Raw genomic sequence first — 20984 nt, forward strand, 5'->3', positions numbered from 1 at the left:
TATTACACAGAAATACAAGGAAATGTGATTCTGTACCTTAGGTGCTTCAAGTGGTTAAAAAAAAACAAGACACATTAAATTGAATTTTTAAAAAGTTTCAATAAATCTCATTAAGGAGAGCCATGATGGGAGTTTTCACATTTAACTATTTCTGGGTGGTCCTTGCTTCCAAAACAAATCAGTAAAATAAATTTAAAATAGCTTACCAAAGATGGGTAAGCAACCAGCTACTTAGCTCTAAAACAACTCCAAACAATGCTTTAATCTAGTCCATCTCCCTGCTTATTTTCAGAGATCTCTTCCATCCAAACTACTCTGCCATTCTGTGCTCCTAATCAATGACACACACGTGTCCAGAGCTGCCTCCACCAACATGTTCCCAGCTGTGCCAGAATGCCAAGCAGGCACATTAAATCTCCAAAAGTTAACAGGAGAAACAGCCTGAGATGTGGTAGAAACCATCGCCTCAGAAAGAAGAGTTCTTTTGGGTTTGCACCATAAACCAAAACAGCAAGTGCAAGGGGCTGTAATGATGTGTACAAAGTGAAGCAGAGGAGGTCTTTCTGTACATCGCAAAGAAATTATCTGCTCAGTGACAGTGACAGTTCTGCAGTACTTGTCTCCACAGGAGATCATAATGTATTTTACAAGCTTGAACTGCTATAGTCGTAAATGAAATAAATTTAGGACACTGAAGAGCAGTCACCTTGGCTCACTCCTTCAATTTCATTTTGATGGTGGAGAAGGAAGTGTGTTCTGAGGATAGTCAATGCAATAAGAACTCAGCACCACAATTATAAGGCCTGCATGAACCTGGAAGATCCCCGATGATTAAGAGAGATCTGCATGTCTAATTGGTATGAATTTCCTAGTCCAAGCCTATTTTATTCTCTCTTTGGACTCCAAGTGTTTTGATATGGGATTTAGGGCATTAAATTAGAGGCAGCAGCTAGCAGATGATGCAACATATCTATGGAGTGATAGGAGTTTCTCTGAGCTGTGGGAATTCTGCTCTGCACATGGGGAAACACTCCTCCCTTCAATTTGCACAGCTCTGTTTTCACCTCTGCATGGTAATGACTCACCCCAAACTTTAATAAGATTCAGGGATACAATTAAGCAGTGACAGACCAAGGGAGAATACAATAAAGAGATAGAGCTTTTGACTTTTCCCTTCTGCCTCTAGATGACGAGAAGGCAGACAGCTGGACCCAGATCCAGGCTCCGGACAGCAATCATGCTGCACACAGATGTGCTCCTGAGCGTCTCCCAACTCCTGATGCAATCCAAGAAAGGGAAGCCATGTGTGGCTGACAAGGCCCCCTTTGGATGGAAGTTCATACATACACGTCTGGAGGATCTGGAAGCAGCCATAAGCAGCTCCTATCTAGGCACCACTTTCCTTGAGGCTGCCTCCCAGCAAGGCTGACAGCCATTCGAGCGGCTGCATGATTACATGGCACGTTAGTGCTATCACCTATTATTTCTTAGAGCAAATTCGGTGTTCCAAGGCCTGAATAAAGATTTAAGAAACACAGTGCCAACTTTCCAAAGCACCCTACCAGCTGAACCAGACACTGTAAATGCTGATGCAGAGCTTGGAACTCTGTGAGTTGAAATACAGACAGCAGTTAACGTGGTATGCTGATCAAGATGGGCACAGAGACAGGATTTGCTGAGAAACCCACGCACAGGGATGATTAGGACTGTTCGCAGGTTTAATTCCTTTAGCCCTATCTAGGTTACTCCACTGGTCCTGCTCTGGTGTTTAAGTACTTGTCAAAGACAGCAGGGCAGTTATCAGATTCTTGTGGGTAGTGGGCATAAAGAGGACTTTAAGAGCAATTTGGGTGTGGAGGGTTAGATAGGGAGAGAATGTCAATGAAATGCCAAAGAAGGTGGCTGACCTTGTCCACATTCAGTGCCAGAGCGCTTCCAGGAGGGGAAGAGTTTTCCTGGAAGTGCTCAGGTCAGGCTTCAGACAAGGGTGGGTGGTGCTGACCAAGCACAAGGCAGCCTGCTTGCCAGGATAGACTTTGTCTGCTGACCAGAGCTACAGGAAAACAGAAGCTGCAAGAAGGACATCTGATGCAGGGTAAAAGCTGCTCTGAACAGGAATTTCTTGTGTTAACCATCATTTACAGAACCACTCCATAGCAGAGCCAGTGTAAAGAAAGCCTTGGTTACCCTTTATATTTAAATGAATCTGGGCTCTTCATGTAACCAGTGCTACATTTTTACATGAATAAAGCATTGCAATGGTACAAAAGAGTGTTCATGAGCTAAGCCACAATGAAATTACAATTTCAAAGCAGAAAGACAGTATAGCTTCCCTTGGGAGAGCCCCATTTTCCACTCACCAAAACAAAGCATCACACCTCTATTTCAAACTACTTCTAAGGCAGGTGCAAAGCAGTTCAGCTGTGTAAGGAATGAGAAGCTACAGAAACAAAGCTACAGGGCGTCAGTTGCATCAGTAACACAGATGCAGTTCTTTAAATGCTGCTTCTGTGCTGTGACACCATAGTGGGCAATAAGGCTATTTACTCAAAAAGCACAAGGGTTTTTAAAGGTATCTTTTAACGGGAGGAAGATGTATGCTGGCTCCTTCCGAGCACACAACTTTCCATGTGAGGCAGCTGGGCACTGATAACATTACATGTGGCCCCAGCACCTTCTCCCTGCTACTCCCAAAGCTGTGTTTCCAGGGAAGCTCCCTGACCTCTCAACCATTAGACACGAGCAACCTGGTTACCACCAGGCTCTCCTTCATGCCTGCAGCCATGTGCAACCTGCTTCAAATAACGCATTCTGCAGACGTAGGAGTGGTGCACACACCTGTCTGTTCAGAAACATGTGAAAAGATTAGGTGGGAGAGGTTTATTCTGAGGTCTCTGTGATATTATCTACACTGCAACCCTAAGGTGTGACTGCAGTTCACACAGATCAAATGAGCTGGCTTCAGCTCAGCCACCCACTAGCTGCTAAACACAAGCTTCACAGTTTGGACCCTATTTAAATACTCAGCTGCAGAAAACCATGGTGGCAGCCCTGCTGACATTTGTACCTCAAGATAAATTCCCACTGCTATCAGAATGGGCAAGTTGAAAACAGAAGCGTGGTACCATCTTCTTTGGATTGTCATGAAACCATTCCCAGTCTTGCATGCAAAAAGAAGCAGGCCTGCTCTTTAGGTGTTGCTAAATGACGGGTGATGTCCTGCTTGAAAACACTGGCAGGAGCTTCCTTAGGACACATGCACTGACTTACCTTCCATACAAGTGACTTCCACTGTTGCATGACATGACAGTGTGCATTGATGAAACAAGCCCTATTTAGTTTTGAAACGGCATTGCAGAATCAGAGGGGGAAAAAAAAAAAAAACAACAAACAAAACAAACCCAGCAACCTGACAAATCAAAACAAGGGTTTCCCAAGATCTGCTCACACTGGCATGCAAGAAATTCCTGACCTAGAAAGCACTGAAAAGAAACTGCCAGCACCCACAGCAGCTTGTTTAGAACGGGGTTTCCCTGAGTAATAGAGAAGCACTGAAGAGACAAACCCAGCACAGCAGCTAAAGCCAAAGCTCTGAATGAGCCAGACCGTCCAGGCCCAGCACTGCAGGCACTTGCAGGCCATGAAACAGCTGCTCAAATATCTGCCAACAAAACCCCAGAGCGAAGCAGTGTGAGAGTTCAAAGCCTTCACAGACACTAATAGTGTCAGAGGTGGGAGAGGCTGCCCACTGCCTGTGTGCACCGGAGGTAACTGGGTGAACGCTCAGCTCACCGGGCTGCATCTGCACTCAGAACCATCAGGACCTACACCTGTGGCACTGACACACAGGAGGACTTGCTGTTTTCCCCAGCAGCATTTTCAGTGGCCTTTCCCAATAGGACAGGTGCTGTGTTCTCTGCTAAATGCACTATTACTTGGGAAATGAAACAAATTTGTCTGCTTTGTTGGGCCATTCCTATTCTATTCCTATAGAAAAACAATATTATCCAGACTTGTACCACCTGTCAACACCCACTTTTCCATTTGATGGTTTTATCATTATTATAATATCAATGCAGAAGTATCTGAACTATTCATTAACTCCCAAGAACTACTAGCTTATCTACACGGTATGCAACACGTAATTATGTATTGGGGAAAAAACGTACAGAATGCAATTAGCTAAGGGCTTGAAGAAGATATTAAAAGACCACAAAAAGACTTCTTCCACTCTCTCAAGCAGAAAGGAGGCAGTACTAAGTTATGGTTCCTCTAGCATAGCTAGAGCTGCACTGTAATGTTGTATGCAAAGTCTTAGCACAAAATTGCCTGCAAGAGTGGGAGGGGATGAAAAAGTTCATCAGGTGTAGAATGGATTAGCAGAAAGCATCATTAACACAGGGTCAGGGCATGCAGGGAAAGCAGCCCAGGACAGCCAGTCCTGCTCAGATTAAAAAATAATACATATCAAAACAAAACAAATAGGAATTTGAATGCAACCATAGCTGCCAAATGCTGGGTGCCTCAGTGGCAAGACCACACCCAAATCAAATCCCTCATCTCTTTAATTACAGTGCAGCCTGTTCCCAGGACTGTGGCTGGGAAGGAAGCCCTCATCAAATGGAGAGCATGGAATACTCAGCCAATACCAGCCCAAGAGCTTAAATAAATTCCAAAACCTGGAAGAATTTTTGCTTGTGATCCAATACAACAACAGCTCTCAGCACTCAGCTCACTGCGTCGCTTTGTTCTCCTTTCCTCCCTGCTGCAGAGCTTCCACAGAGATCCTCAATTTCTCCCTGGCCTCATCTCACCTTGAGCCTGCTGCCTTCACCCGTCTATTCAGCCTTGCAATTCCCACAAGCCAAGGAAGGACATTGCTTAGAGAAAAATGCCATGATTTGGCTAAAAGGAGTTGGCACCTACACCTGGACTTAAAAACAAACTTGTCTGTTGAGACTTAGATTCCTGTATGTGGAATGGTCAAAGTCAGCAGCTGTAACTTCAAATAATAAACACAAACATGACTAGCAGCTAAGGTTTTCTGTCATTTCAGATGTCTACTATAAACATTAACAGTTTCTGATGAGTGTGGCCAGATCATTCTCCCATACCAAGTCTCTTTACCTCAGGCCTCAGTTCAAAGTTTCTTCTAGTACTTTTAATGCATACAAACTAAGTGAGGCACATACTGCACAGCAATACCTCTAGTCCCACACTGGAGGAAAAATATCTTTACTGCCAGTGCCTGTGCCATTTTAAATTCCAGATGAAACAGCAGAGCCTCAAAAAACAAAGACATAGTTCAGAAAATCCAGAAACTCCCTGCATTCAATCTCTCCATACGCATGCTATGGCAGTAAGGGGTGGACCTGCCACCAAAAGTGCCAGTTACCTTTTGACCTTCCAGTCCTTACCCACGTCTAACAAGCCTACCCAATTCTGCAAAGAAATATATCTGAGAAACTTGGTGTAGAAGCTAAGGAAAATAAATAAAAACACCACAGATAATGGTAGAGCAAATCAAGTACATCTGTATTGAGGCAGTGACTCACCACTCCCTTGTTTTCTTTATTGGAAAACTCGGTGTATCACTGAACCAGAGTGACAGTGAGTCAGGATCCTGGCATGAGCCGCAAATGGCAGGAAGATGAAAATAGGCATCTGCAAAGTCTCTTTGAAGAGATTGTGAAGATTGTTTCTGGATGGATGTGACTGTGTATTTCACAGCCCTGTTCTCATGGTTTTCTGGCTAGACAAAAAAAAATTAGCAAAAGAAAGTCATTTACAAGTCCTTCTAGAGATACCATGCAATGATTAGGCTCTAGTTCTCAGAACCAATTTGATGCCTTTATTCTTACATCTTCTTTCTTATATTCACAAAAAACACATTTGAAACTTATTCCCATAGCCTACTGAAAACCTGGTAACGCTCATCTAGTAAAAATATTGCTGTTTTGGAACCAGCCAAAGAACATGCAAATATTTTAATGGCATGAAACTGTGAATTAATGGTGTACACAACACGAGGCTAATTGCCCCGACCTCACTCTGTGTGAGCATTACCTCTGGCCAGCCAGCTTGCTGCCTGCCTTGCTCACCCAGACCAGGTGAACTTGCACCGTTATCTCATCCTGACACAGCTCCACTTGCTGCGTGACAACAGAAGGTCCAGCTCGAGCCCTCTGCTATCCCTTCTGTGCACAAGCAGCTAGATCTCTGTGCCTGTCAGTACATCACAGTTCATTATTACAAAATTCAAAATGTTAAATACACTTATTTCAAGAAAAAGTGTCATATGCAACGCTGTGAAGGCAAACAGAAGAAAGCCTCTGTGCTCTCTGAAGTCATTGGCTGTAGTGAGCAAGGATTTTTTTTTACACACTTCTCCGCTCTTAAGGCCAGACACTTCTGTAACACAGAAGGCTGAGATACGAGTGAGCAACAGGGGCAATTAGTGACTGATGTTTTATGGCAGATGACAGCTAATTTCTCCAGTTAGGAAGATTTCTATCAAATCTGTAGAAACATGCACTCAGATTGGACATATTTCCAAGTGACTGCATCTCATCTCTCATTTACGTTTTGCTTCTGTTTAGCAATGCCTCAAAGCTATTTTGGAACATCATAAGCTGTCCAGAGCATATTGGTATATCTGCATACAGTTGCAAGGAGCTTTATATTCTTTTTACTACAGAGTGTCTTAGACAGTGCAGAGGAGATTCCAGATGCAGATATCTTGTACAAAGCAGCCTGCAGAACAGCAGTGAGGTGTTAAAGCCACCAGACACAACATCAGACACATTCCAAGAAGGTTTTTGGAGCACAGAACCACCATGATTTCAAGGTGAACAAGACACACCTACTGTCGTGGTTCTGGGCTGATTAAGCCTTCTAACAACCAACTTCACATCAGCATAGGGAGGAGGGGGTACACAAGCACTTCTCCAGCACTCTCACCACCAAGGCACTGGTTTTCAAAGTGCCTTTCTAATGTTAGTGAATGTCCACCACTCAAATCTCCTTATGTGACCTACATCTGGCTAGGAACTTCAGATTTTAAGTGCAACAGCAGGAAAAGTTGGAATTTCCTATAGCATATCTTCCACAGATCAATCAGGGATGCCAACTGCTGCGGCAGTCCATTTCTAAAGCAAGAAATAGATGAAAACCTACTATTTCAAGTTACTTCCTATATCTTACTGGCTTAATTTGCAGATAAAAAAGCTTTTGACTACAGATACAAGTATCTATCCTATCTTTAGTAATCCTAGAATAGCCCTTAATGTAAAATATGTGCTTTAAGCTTACAGACACTGCCACTGAACAGGCAGTTAGGCACCAACACATAAAAGATGCAGGATAAAGCTACTCCAAATCCATCTTCACAAGTTGCTCCTTTGTATCTGCCTGCTTTCCTTGTTCTCTCATGAGCAGCATAACCAGAACTTTCCAGGTCTCTTCACTCACCTGGTCTGCAGGGCAGCCTGACAAAAAAATCACAGCTTCTCACACCTTTCTCCTTCCCTCTTCCCTTCACTCAAGGCACTCTCCCACCACCAGCACACTGATCCATGCAAGAAACACAGTGTGTGGTGCATTAATGCACAGCACCAAGAAATCCAAAGGTTTCAAGGAGCCCTTTTCATACCCTCAGATGACCTGAGGAAGATATTTATCCAGCAGATGAGACTCCAGGGTGTATTTCTATGCACTATGACAGCAGTCTCCTGGAGTCGTCTTGTTTTCTTCCATGGCTACTTAAAGCTGTCCTCTGGTCAGGGGCAGTCCTCAGACACAGACATTTTGTGATCTGTATACAGAGAGAAAAGCCATCTGCCAACTTCTACATCTCCAACTGACAGAAAACATCCCTCCCTAAGCACAAAGCAACATCACACTCCTCCTCTGCACACACACACATTCATGCATGCATCTCCCACAGAAATGCATTAAGCATTTGTTATTTGACACTGGGCACTGCCCAAGCTATGCTAGGAAATGATCAAATATGGTGCATAACCGTAAACAGGCTGCATTAGTTATTCCAAGCATCCAGCTAACAAGAGAAGTGGCTTTGCTCAGTTAATTAGTAAGGCATGTAGGTATTTCAAAGAAGATTTGTGTGGAGCACAAAATCTTGTTGAGAAACCTAGGATTTACCCACAGTGCTATAAAATAAAAAAGAAACCAGCTCTGGAGTTATCACAGAAGGTATTTGAATGCTGCAGACTACCTTCTTAAATATGAATTATTAAAGTATTTACTAGATTCTACTACAGCTGGTAACCAATACAGCAGTAAAATCTGAATGCAAAACCTTATATCTGCATGAGTGTGCAGTTAAATGAGAGCAGGAGCTAAAATCTAGAACGAGCATGAGGCATCTCTATAATTAGAATGGGTCATTCTTGTAGCCACATGACAACGTTGACTCCAGGAAATCCTGTCCCAGAGTCTTTCATTCGGTGTGAGCTGCAGCAATTTCTGAAGCTAAAACCTGCAGCAATGGCTGTGGTTCTGCCTGGCTGCATTGCCATAGGACCTCCACCACGAGGGCTGTCTTAGCAGGGCAGCAATGCTTACACCCAGTGACACATCCATTTTGAAAACCCAGGCTTAAGAGACACGCTCCCAATCCTGACACTACATCACTATTTAACCTTGGGTAAATTATTTGATCCTATACAGTCTGAGTCCACATTAGTCAAATGAAGATAATAACAATAATCATGTGTGTCATAGATACAGCAGGGCTTGGTTATTAAGCACTTGTGAAGAGCCCCAGATGAAAGGCAAATTAGGAGAAGCAAGATTAATTATAAGATGCGCATCCCAAATAAAAAACAGGAACGTTTTTGTTGTTGCTGTTATTAGGAGAGAGTCTCTCTGATTTAGGATAGCTTTTATTTCAGTGTTGGTAAAGCACACCTATTTCAACCTGCTTCCATGTTCAAACTACATCTGCAGATTGCGGGTAGGTGATAAAGGCTGCTGGGCCTCTGATATTGCAGACACAAAGGTCTTTGATCAGCAGTCTGATTGCATAGTCACTGGCACCTGTGATACAGCAAAGCCAACAAGCCTACCTCCATTTTAACTGTTGCAAGGCTAAAGGAGCCCAAATGTTATTTCCACACAAAAGGAAACATTTCCCATGGGTAAATACTGCGCTGCATCATATTTCCTGCCTCAAGAAAGATGAAGCCCAGTTCTTCCTGTAGAAGGCTAGGAAATAGTTGAATATTAGATGCTGCCAAAATTCAATATCAGCCAGTGACAGGTACAGTTCTCACTAACTTCTCTGTGTGAATTTCCAAGCAATACCAAATCCCATGAACTACCCCTCAGGGCATTCAGTAATGAATTTCTTAAAAAATAGATGAGTACAGAAATCTGGAAAAAAATTAATAATTGTACACTCTCTCCAGTGTTAAATAAAAAAAAAAATTTGTTCCTTCACCTTGCAGAAAGTTTATGTTAAAAAAAAAAGATAGTATTAAATTAGTAGTGAATCTTTCATTTCTAGAATGTCCGATTTTTTTTAATGGCTGTCAGCGACCCATCTACACTTAAATTAATGACAGCCAGCAGAGCAGGGAATTTAAAAAGGGGTATTGCGTCCACTTGTTTCAGGAGACAGCGTAATACAGCCAGCTAGAAAAGGGGCTTGGGTTTCCCCCCTTCACTGCAAACAGTAAAAGGAGGCTGAAATGCGTTAGGCTCACCAATGTGCATTGACTCCCTGACGACAGGCGTACCTCAGGGCAGCTCATTACAAGATGAAGTTTAACTCAACCACAGCTCGTAGCTCACAGCAGCCAGCCACACTTTTAAACCATTGTTTGGCCATGCCCCATGAGCCACTTCTTTGCAAGTTTATAGTAAAAAAAATTAGTTCCAAAAAACAGAATTATGTATTCTTGTTCCCCTACATTTTTGTGTCTTGAGGCAGCATTCTCCAAGTTTTTTCAGAGGATGTAGATGTCCAGAATCTTTTGCCCTTCTGGATTCTTACACATCTAATAAATGCTAAGACCACATCACAAGGACTCTTATTTCCCTGCCGCAGAATCCTCAGCACTGTGCCTTGGAGAAGTCCTCCTTCCTTCTTAAAATGGGGCTGAAATGGGCCAACTGATTAAAACACTAAGGGAAGAGAGAAGTGAAAAATAACCTGGAGAGTGACTCAGTTTAAAAGAAACTGCTTTTGTTGTGATTCATATCTCCATTTACTGGGATTGCTCAAGGTCTTTATTTTGGTCATTCAGGCAGCGTTTTGTTTCAGCTATTCTGAGATAGGAGTATCACTATGTGCATTATAAATCTGCAGCCAGCAATAGTGGCTTCTCTTCTCTATAAAGAAGCAAATCAGCAGCGTTACTCCTCGGTCGCTACAAACACAGGATGTTGTGCATTAATCCCACGTCACTTAGAACTCTCACTTTTGTTAGCAAATATCATCAATTTTCCATAAGCTCAGACACCCCACAATTTAGGTGGGAAAAATATATATATAAAATAAAATTAAACCTTGCAAACTTATTGCAGCAATGCTTAATACCCCAAAGGTTTCTTGGGTGGCCAGCAAGACGTTATTTTTGCAATGGACGATCCATGGCTCTCACTCCTTATCTCTAGATGTTTTCACAGGTGAACTGAAAAACTGTCAAATCTCTGAAGATAATCAAGGCCAGACAGCGGTGCCACACACAAGCAGCAATCACTGAAATAATGCAAGCAGTATTTATCTCTCCCTCCCTACCCACACCTCCCTTCTGCACAGTAATATCTAAGCTGCTGAAGAGATGGGGTCAGGAAGAAAATGCCGAGCCACAAAACTCATACAGAACGTAAAAGGCCGGGCTCCCTCTGAAGAAACAACCTGTTGGGGTCTGTGTGCGTGCTTTCTGCTTCAACAGAGAAGAAAAAGAAAAGATGCAGTTTAAAATTAAAAGGCATTTCAGTCCTCTATCTGAACAGTAAGCCACTCTCGTTGGCCCTGCACTTCAGTTTCTGGTATTGAAGGTATTTTTTTTAGGACATATGTCAAACACTCTGAACATTTATTCTTTATTTAGATGTTGAGCAGAAAATAAAGAGCAATAGGAGGACGAATTAAAAATCACAGTGCCTGTCTCTGAGGCAAAGCAACAAATAAGCTGAATGCCATCTGATTAATAAGAGTTATTCAGGAAAGCTGCAACGTGCCTGTGTGGTCACAGCAAAGTTAATTAGGATTCAGGAAGTAATGCAAACTCTGAGCACCAAGATCAGTGCTAGCAGATAAAATGATTCCCAGATAAAAGAAACTCCTTGTCAAGCATTCTGCTGTGGGGTATACATATTGCAGGTGCAGACTTAACGTCTTGCATAAGCATGCCTTGCCCAAAAGCTTTTATTCCTTTTGCTCACCATATTGGCTGGAATAATGCTTGCTTCCAAGCACCTACACAGTGCACAAAGTATTTGCTAAGAATCTGGGCACCTGAGCACCTGTGTACCACTGCTTATGGCAGTCCCACAGAAGTCTGCTCTGGACAGAAGCGTAGAACACACCATAGTACAGATAGAGTGCGCCTCAAATACGTTTTAGTGCATCTGGACAGCAGGTGAGCCCACAAGGACCTGGGAAGATAGGTATGCCTACATTGAAGAACTTCTGTTTTCAAAAAGAGGGAAATGCCAAGCTAGAAAGGTCGCTTTTATGTCATTCCAACAGCCAGACATGATGCCACCCAAACACCTCTGTACAGGTCTGAACAGGCATCCAGGTGTTCCCAGGAGGCACGCACCTCACCAAGGGAGCTGCAGCACTCCTCACCAACCTCCACACTGCAATGGTTTCCAGATGGGGTCCCAGAAGTCGTTCACCCTGTAAGCTATTCCCTACAAGGTATTGGGGATAGTGGAAATGAAAACAAGAGAGAATTAATCTTTTCATTAGTTTAGAAAGCTGCAATGCATGACTCACAGAAAGCTTGTATAAATAAATGGCATTGTTTAAACCTTATTTGTAATTATACTTTCAGCCAGAGACTTTCAAAGCTGCACTGGGAATATGGCACCCAATTGGCTGATTTATTGTTATTTTAAGCAGGTGCTGTAGGCCCAAATTCCCTTGGCAGATTATATCTCATCTTAAGTGTTTTTGCTAGTGGTAATTTTCACATGTTCATGTCAGCAGCAATGAGAGGAAGGAAATAAAGTAAAAAAGAATTCCATCTAAGTTATCCAATTTCTCTTTCTCTTCATGGCAAGTTAAAAGAGATTTGTGCACAACTGAAAAACTGTACCTTTGCTGTGCTCCGCCTGGTTTAGCAGTGAAGGAAAAAGCGGAAGCGAGAAAGGACCAAACACAAGTGGTTTGGGAAAAGAAACAAGCCAGTGGTCTTTCTTTAGCAGCCAGGCATTTCTTAGCACTATGAAAAGCTGCTTCTTGTGCTACTCCTGCACACTTTTTTAGCCACCTGCTCATTACAACAATCGTAATTAATAAGGAACAAGAACAAGTAGATCACCTTGAAAGTCTTGTTCATACCTCATCAGCCTACTGCAGTGCTCAACCACAGACCTAAATTGTGAAAGGATCAAAAATATACAGAAAACTAGAAGTTACTGAGGGTGAAAGCATAATGCATCTGGAACACCAATCTGCCAAGGAAATAAGACTTCCTGACACCGAACTTGAAATACCCCAGGCATACTTAAAAGACACCTGGTGATGCTCAAGGAAACTGATGCAATTGTGAGGGACTGCCATAGAGCTGGTTGTTCTTGAAAAGTCGGACTGAGAAGAAAAACAGCTGGAAAAGTGCCTATCACGTATCTGCTGCTTTTGAATACCTCTCTATCCCAGATGTCATGCAATGCTCCTGCATTGAGGCACACAGTGAATACAAGAAGAACCGGCAGCTTCCTCGTATGTATCATTGCTAATAACCAGAAAGATCACAGACACAGGTCAGACAAAATACAACTACAGAGAACGACATCTGAAAGTGAATTAGAGACTGGGAGAATCTCTTGCAAGGACATTCAACAAACTGGGATTGTAGAGAAAATTGTTATTTCATCTTGCAGGTGGGGACAAACTTCTGGTCCTCCTCTTCTGATGTGCTAACAGCCTAGAGCAGGACTGCAGAAGTCAGAGGCAACAGAAGAGGGCCAACAGGTGTTAGAAATGACAGGTATTTGTCACAATGCCAAAATGCTCCATCCCACTCCTACCTTCTTCCTTTTTGAGTAACTTCCCAGTTTTACATTTTTATCAAAGCCATTTATTGGAGATAGGGAAAAAGAATATTCACCTCAGGCAAGCCACACTAAGATGCTGCAAGAAGAAAAGCCAGCATAAAACAACTATAGACATAAGGATCCTGCTGTGTGCTTGAGGCATAACACATCTCCATTCAGCTAAATTGTGCAATAGAGAAGTGGAGAAAAACTGCAGAAATTGCTTCGAAGACAAACAAACAAAGAAGTGTTTTTGTTGAGCCATCATCAGGTTTGCTTGTCGGATCAGATGCCTTTTTCTGGTGTTCCACTCAAACAAAGAAAATGCTTGAAGAAAATTGCTGGTGTTGATATTTACACACTGCACATACGCAGCTGCAGTGAGATTGCTGCTGTGGTAGAGCAACAGCATCAACAAAACAGTTCGAAACTAAGAATACTCATACACCAAGAACACATTTCATTTCTTAATTTCCTAATAAAACTTGCTGCTATATAATTTAATATGTAGCTTTATACCAAGCTTCAGGGAAACGAGCCAATTGAGGGTAAAGATTATGTCCTTGAAAGGAAGGCCAAAGGAAGAGGTTACTAAAGGTAGGTGGAGCCACAAGAAGCCTTCCTCTGCTTCAGCAATAAATGCAGGAGCTTCAGCAAATGGCACAGAAGCTCTGCAGAAGGCAAACCTTTTGGAGTCACCAGCAGATGTTTGACTTGTTTGAACTTCCCATCTGACTGCAGCAGACTCTGCATTGCAGGATCAGTCCTAACTTGAAGAACTGCCATCTCCCAGCAGTCTGCCAGTCTCCCAGTGACATTTGCACTCTTCTTAAACCAGACGTTACTGCAGCTACTGAAGTCTGTAAGACTGAACTCTCCAAGATCTCATGCTTGTACAGGAAAAACAGATTCCTAACTGAATGCATTTCAAACACACTCAAAATATTCTTGGTAAATTTCATAAATAAACTTGAAAGGCCTACTTAATATTGTGGCCATAGTTGCAGCAATTATTGCCTGGAGGCTGTAAGCTTCTCATAGAGCCTCTCTCCATTTTTTACATTTATTTCTAAAAATGAAATGATGATTTGATTAAACAAATGTTAACACAGACATAAGGCCACGTGCTAAGAGAGACACAAAAAAGGCAAATAAAAGCAGACATTGCTTCTGTCATTCTGACAGAAATTCTGACCAATAAAATACCCTTGTTTTTCATATAGCTGGCATGAAACAAGCCCTGTTCCTGTGAAAATAAAGCAAAGTCTGCCTTTTGCTTTGCTACCAAAATAATACTAAGGCTATCAGTCCTGTTAAAGAAGTCATCTAGTTTTTCCCCTCTCGCAAAAATTTAATTGCTTTATCTTTCTTATGAGATGAATGCAGTGTCCCAGCCCCACGTTTATTCCCTGCCACCTACCCCCACCTGCTGCTCTCAGCCACCTGCCAGAGCGTCCATCAGCACGGCTGTGGTCACTGTTAGAGGGGGGTAAAAGCATCTGACAGGGAAAGCAGCAGCACACAGTTTTATTTTACTTTCTTCTCTCTGCAGACAACAGTTTGCCTTATAAGAAGAAAGTAACAATGCTACTGCTCAAAGAAAGTCTTCAGAAATAATCAAACACCTTTTATTCCAACAGGGACAAGTAGAAATACTCACCTCCATCACTCCAGCAAGCTAAGAGACCAATTTCAGAGCCACCTAAAACATCTCCAAATTGCATCAATTTCCCCTCCAAGCCCTTAATTCTAATTGATAAGCTCTGAATTACATCATCAATTTCTGTCACAGTAGAGGTATTTAAATGCAACCCATCATCACAGTTTTTTTAGTTAAAAGCCTTTCCCCTCCTTTGCCCATTTGCTGTCTCACTCTTGCATACTCTCTTAGCATAATGCAATGCACCCTTCATGTTTTTAACACACACTAGAATCAGCTGCAAAGAAGAGATGTAAAAAAAAAAAAAAAAAAAATCAGTTATGCAAGCCAACTCATTCACAAATCAACTGCACATTCATTTGCAGGAACACCGTGCTTGCCAAATGAGAGGCAGCTAGGGGAGCTTCAGTGTTTCCCTGGCAGCTTGAAATCAACCAGAGCAGGTAGACAAGAAGGTATCTCTGTTCCCCTGAATAGCCATTTCTGAATCCACCTACTCCAGTTACTGTCCTCAGTTTCCAAAAAGGCAGAGCTCAATAATATCAATACTAAGATATTAATACTAATTAACTGACCTACAGAACTACTGCGAGTACAGATTATCTTTTGTGAAGACTGTTGAACACTAGACAGTCTTGTTTCACTGGGTGGCAAAGTAGAATTGGAGAGGCTGTGCCCAGTTGATTAAAATAATGCTGCAGGTCTGCAGCAGAGCAGCAGCCTGTGGCTTTTTTTGTGTTCCTGCTGAAGGCTCCGGGCTGAGCCTGGCTCCATACCCTGTGTGCAGTCCTGCTTCCAGCGCCACTCACAGGGCTACAGCAGGGTTAAAGAGCACCATGACTTCTGCAATACGATCCATTCAGTGCATCTTGCCTATCTGATGTCACATAAGCAGCAGTACTTCCTGGCAGTGCCTAAAATCTAGCCTGAGCTCTGTTCCTTCTTTGGTTTATCATATTTCTCATGTAGGAAAACAGGAGTCCAAACCGCTCTTTCTTCACACTGACACAAACAGCCTTCAGTCCAGCTATTTTCCTAACAAACTCTCTCCTCATTACTCAGCTTTGATGAAGATATTCTTATAATTTCCTTTTTAAAATTTTTTCAACCCAAAATAAACATTCCTCCTTCACAATCAAACATTTTTATGCATATCCACTGCTAACATCTCATAGCATGTTTGAAAAATAAATGGTTGCAGCCTATCAAGTAAAGAGCTTTGCTCAAATTACACACTTTTCTTTCATAAAATTGTAGAATGTGGTTTTGCTTTCTTGCTGTACCACAGACTGCACAGAAGTGCACTGCAGTACTGTTATGGCTGATGCACTGCAGAAGCATCCTGCAAACCACTTAAGCTCAGTCAGCTGCTACATATGAAACAATCTAGAACCATATTAATTAGTTCTGAAGCACAGCTAACGATGGTCAGCCTTAACCACTGAGGGCTGCCAACAGTAAGGAGCTGCCCAATACTTGTACATAAGGACTTAAGTGAAAGGATTGGTGCTTAAAGGTCTGGCACATGATCCATGTCCTGTGCAGAGAATCAGTCTTCCCAACATCACAGAAGAGTCATCATTACTCTTCTACACAGATATTCAATACTGAACATAAATTGAAATAATACATAATTGGTGTATAGCCAAAACCATTCCCCACACACTTCATGTTTAAGCAGCTCCACAGCTACTTCGTTAAGCATCAAAACTCCAATTTGCATCTGGGCAGAAATATCACGACAAAGTCAAAATACCTGGATGCATATCTTCAAGTATCCCCTTATTTCAAGAGAGATGTTACATCATGGGGCCTTGAAGACCTGGTTTGGTTGATGTCAATCACTTGTCACATCCTCTTACCCAAGACATCCGTATTAAGGCTATCAGTAACAACAGTACTGACAACATTTTACCAAGGGGCAGTTCAGAGGCTGATGTAAAAACTAACAACAAAACGTTAAGGTTTCGTTTCTCTGAGCTCTTAAAAAAAAAAAAAAAAAAAGGAAACCAACTCAAATGATGAAACCTGAAGAAAGTGCAACTCAGATCCACCTTTCCTTTCAGCATTTCAAATTTTCAGCCATTACAGTAAATACTTTCACTTTACGACATAATTAGACATACAGTCTCAAATAAAGGATTGGGTGCTAGCTGAAACTCAACACACATTGCTAGTGCTTTCAAGTCAGACAAAGACTCACAGCAAAACTAGCTGACAGGAATTAAAGAGTAGAGCATTTGGGAGATTCAGCACTTCTGAATTTTCCTGCAGAGGCATTTAACCTCCCATTCAGAAGTGTACTCGAATAGGATGGCTATTCTTCGGCATGTTCTTCTGCTGGGTGGCTACCCTGCTGTCTAAAAACAGACTTCTCCCTACAGGCAACAGGCAATTGCCTTCTTTAGACAGACAGGAGGCACCTTCGACACCACAGCACCCTGCTTTTCACTGCTGCCTTTTCAGGGCTTCCTACTACAGCACAAAGAGCTTCAGTCTTCCCCAGGAGGCAAAGTTCTCCACCTACATTAAACAGAAAAAAAAGCTATGCTGAGAAGTTTAAAATATTCAAAAATTCCAACACAGAGAGAGCTGCCAGTGGCCAACATTTCTAAGGGCAAAATTACAGCATTTGGGAATTACAGATCTGTAGAGAACCAGCAATTTGTGAGGAATTCAAGTCGCCAGAAAGCGACGAATTAGGGCCACAATGCTAACAAAATTAGATATAGTCTCCTTTTAACCTCATCTGATTTTAAGAGTCTCTTCTTTATTTTTAGTTAAAGAAATAAAAAGATGTTCGCTGTTTGTCTTGTTAAAGTCTGCGAGATCAGGCTTTTTTAGGAAACAAGTTTCCCCATAATTTACTCTCATTACGTTAGGTTACATGAAATTATGCTCATGCATGTGCAGAGAGGTTCATCCCAACAGTTCAAACGCAGTGACAGCAAAGACAAAACTCAGCAGCAACATGACAATTCCTGCAGTGTTTGCCTGTGTGCCAGCCTGAGGGAAGGATGTCAGCAGCAGGATTATTATTATTCTTTCAGTTATTTAAGTATGTTTCCTCACTTTATTGGGTCTTTTCTCCAACTGTGGAAACTGAGTCAGAAGGCAACTCTTTCCCAATGACTTTCACTCATCTACGTGTCTGTAAACCGTGCTGTGTAAAAACAAAACAAAAGCCTTGCCAATCCTCCCATCCTCCACCCAGCAACAGCATCTTTAAAGCCATGCCTTCTCATTTGGTTAATTACTCTAACAGCCCACCTAAGCACTGCCTCTCTGCCCCTTTCTCCAAAGGAGAAACCAAAACCTGAAGGAAGGAGGAAACAGCTCATCTGCTGAACACAATGTTCGGAAATGTGAGGTGGACGTTCCTCACAGAAGCAAGATGAATGTTCCCACCACAGCATAAAGAAAAGCTTCATATTGCATGTATTTTCCATTGTCTGAGCTTGCTGATACATAAGCAGCTACACTTAACAATCACCAACAGGAGATATTTAGCAGCTTAAAGAGACTAATGCTTTTAACAGTGCAATTGGAGAAACAAGAATGCAGCTTGCACCCTGTTCAGTGCCACCAATACTCTCCATCTCTGACACAGAGGTTTTCCCTTCCACAGACACAAGTATTTCTGTAAGCAGAGGGACGTGCAACATCCTCCACTAAATGGAAATAGCACATCAAAATTATGCAGTGGGGAGGCTGAAGCAACAAACCAAGAGGCACAGTTTGCTGAGCAAGTCTCTCAGAAAGTTCTGCTGCACAACGCTGAGTTAATGATTTTCATTGATAGAATACACACAAAATCCGTGTAGAGACAATGAATTCTGAATGGAAACAAGTGAATACTTCAAAAAGAAAGGCATTAGAATAAGATGGCTACATGACATAAGGAAACACCTATAGGTACTGATGGAGGCAACAGTTTCAAGCTTCTGCACCGAAAAAGCATTTCCCCACTTGACTCTAAGGACTAAGGTAGAAATCCAAGGAAGGACTGCGCAGAGCAAGTGAACATAGCACGTCTCACAGCCCAGGGGCCGCTTCACACCTGCGTGCTGCTACCCCTCACTTCTGCTCAAAGCACAGCTGCTAAGGCAGGCTTTGTCTGGCAGGCAGGTCCTACATGGGCAGAGGCAGCATCCTGATGGCCCAGCAGAAGCATGTTGCCCATGAGATCTGGATAGAGGCAGCAATGCAGCTTTACCAGCTTACAAGCCTGCAGTGTTATGTAAGTGACTGCCACCATCTCAAATCACACAGCATTCTTGCACAGTTATCACTTGACCCCGGTTGGTGGTGACTTGATCTGCTGCCTTTCTTTATGTATTTAACAGAAACCTCCTAACAGTGCCCTTCCTAGTGTTCCTAACCTGCTGAAAGCACTCTTCAAGCAGACCCTGTAAAAATACAATGCAGAATGTTTACATACAAAAATCAAGCTTTAGGAGAATGTCAAGTAAATAAGTGTCTTTACTTGAGCTAGAAGAAACACAAACACTTCTCACTACAGACTGCTGGCACACAAAGTCAGATCATAGCCAGTAGTGGCAGGTGCAAATGATGAAATGCGTGCAAATTCTAAAGGGGCAGCTTTCTAACAGAGGAGCTCTTCTCTGCGGGAGCTAGTGCCACTGTTTAATTTGATTACACACAAGCAACGGCCTGGGGAGGGAAAGGAGGCAAGAAGTAAGAAGACTGAGACCCCTCTAAGCACCCATGCTGAATGAAAAGGGCTCACCTAGCTGCATGTTCAGCAGCAGGAGCTCTGAGCAGTGGTCTGCAGCAAAAGTACAGGGGGGTCATACAGCTGACATGGCACGATCGCTCAGCAGACAAAAGTTACTTGCTTCCCCCTCAGCAAACCACATGCCACAGAGCAATTTTAACTGGAAAGACTACCCCAAATTTAAAGGGAAACTAATGCTTTCAGAGAAACATCACACAGCAGGAGAGTCTGAAATCTGCACGTGAACACATCGGCATACACATGCTGACACGCTTTGCCCATCACACTTGCAGGTGCTACCCTCCCACAGCTTGCTACCAACTCTTTACTGAGAGTAACAGCATGGCTATTGAGAAGCTGCCACAGCACTTGTTTCCAACTGCAGCTGGCAGTTCAGAGTTCCTAAAGAGCGTTCCTGCTCTGCTCTAGCTTTGAGGAGAGGGATCGCTTCTGTTTCTCCAGAAACCCGACTCAAAGGAACAAAACCATTCACCACCATCTGGGATCTGCTTCCCCATACAAAGTCCAGGCAGATCACTGAAAGATCACTAAAGAAGGACATAAGTTGCTTTTGTCAAGATTGTCAAGGAATTTTTTTTTAAACCCACCTTAAGATTGCCATGTTACGACCTACTGGAGTCTAAATTACACTTTCAAAATTACACATATTAATATCTGAAGCATGCAATTATAAAAGAGCAGGTATATTTTAGAGCTACCACACTATATTTTTAAAATAGAAACTTTTGCATGATTATAATAGCTGTATTTTAGGTGCCCTTCCTTTACAATTCAACCCTACCAAAGGAAATTGGAGTCAATGTGTTCAGCTGGAAGCTGCAAATAGTAATCTCTTATGTGATATCAACAGCATTGATCAAATGTGGAAAAAACCGTGCTGCTGATAAATTTTCTTCTTACCAGCTTCCTTCACTGCTTCAAAATTCACGCAGACAAAAAGTATGCATTCATTTTAACCTACCATGAAAACTAAAGTGTTGAAAAATATTTCTTTTGTCAGCCAAAAATGTGACTAATGACATTCACGACCAGATTAGTGGTCAATCTACTAACTAGCAGCGGCCTCACAGTCACTGATCCTACCTGCTGTTTTTGGCAATCTCCACACTGAGACCAGAGGCTGAACGTCCATCAGCATCCAGGCAGCTGAGCTCTCCCACAGCTCAGCTTCTTCCACACTCATCTCTCACTGCAGACAGCAGTTGTGTAAGGAATCTCTCCCACTCAAGACCAAAACGTCTTGCAGTTCAGTTGCACAAGTCTTTGGATTAATTAAACACATACTGCCAGGTTATAGAGTCCGGTAATTACTAAATGCTGAGGAACATG

At 42.5% G+C, this 20984-nt stretch overlaps 1 protein-coding gene across 2 annotated transcripts in view; it reads right to left on the bottom strand.

Annotated features, from left to right (window-relative positions):
- LOC122184567 (protein spinster homolog 2) overlaps positions 1-20984 on the bottom strand; it is a 122843-nt gene that overhangs the window by 91411 nt on the left and 10448 nt on the right. The gene's annotated exons all lie outside the window — the stretch shown is intronic.

The sequence above is a fragment of the Lagopus leucura genome, unplaced genomic scaffold (assembly GCF_019238085.1).
Source record: "Lagopus leucura isolate 7727_CA_CO unplaced genomic scaffold, USGS_WTPT01 Super-Scaffold_100024, whole genome shotgun sequence".
In the NCBI taxonomy this organism is placed as follows: Eukaryota; Metazoa; Chordata; class Aves; order Galliformes; family Phasianidae; genus Lagopus; species Lagopus leucura.